Source organism: Pterocles gutturalis, unplaced genomic scaffold, assembly GCF_000699245.1.
Source record: "Pterocles gutturalis isolate BGI_N339 unplaced genomic scaffold, ASM69924v1 scaffold2855, whole genome shotgun sequence".
NCBI classification, from domain to species: domain Eukaryota; kingdom Metazoa; phylum Chordata; class Aves; order Pterocliformes; family Pteroclidae; genus Pterocles; species Pterocles gutturalis.
In genome coordinates, this window is record NW_010145574.1 from 3,391 (window position 1) to 3,691 (window position 301).

Genomic DNA, 301 nt, shown 5'->3' on the forward strand with positions numbered 1-301 from the left:
AGGGAAGGGCGGCGGCCCTGCTGCCCTGCAGCTGGTGGGCTGGGTGTCCCCACGGGAAGTGTCCCTCCAGCCCTTGCCTTTTGCCTTTTGAAAGGTTCTAATTGATTGCCTAGATTAGGACGTGAGCTTGAAGTCAGGCGCTTCCCCCTGGGGAGAGCAAATGGCACTTTAGATTTGTCACCCGGACTCAGGATTTTCCCCTTTCTTTTTGCAGTATGGAAGAGGGAAGGCTGTTGAATGTTGTCCCACCCAAAAAAAAAAAAAAAAAAAAAAAAAAGTAGGGGATTTTTATTTTTTTTTT